This window comes from Cottoperca gobio, chromosome 2 (assembly GCF_900634415.1).
Source record: "Cottoperca gobio chromosome 2, fCotGob3.1, whole genome shotgun sequence".
Taxonomy (NCBI): domain Eukaryota; kingdom Metazoa; phylum Chordata; class Actinopteri; order Perciformes; family Bovichtidae; genus Cottoperca; species Cottoperca gobio.
The window spans coordinates 6,283,435-6,283,705 of record NC_041356.1 but is presented as its reverse complement, the minus strand read 5'-3'; positions in this window follow the sequence as shown (position 1 = coordinate 6,283,705).

Here is a 271-nt window from a genome sequence, read left to right as displayed (position 1 = left end):
GTGCGTAAATGTGACCATCCTTGCCTCCATCCCTCCGTCCTCTCCCCTCTCCAGCCTCCAGCGGCTCCTCTCTCCTCCACTTAGCCGGGATCACCTGCTCGGTGGTCACTTTTGGACCGTGGAGTCCCGGGTGTCTCGGCTCGGCGCCCTCCTCCAGGGGTTAGGAGGAGCGCCGGGGACCTCGTCCAGGTTCCTGCCGGGCTTCGTGGCCGCCCCTCCCGAGAGCCAAGGCTTTGATCGGCGCGAGAGACGCGGCTCGACCCGCTCTCGG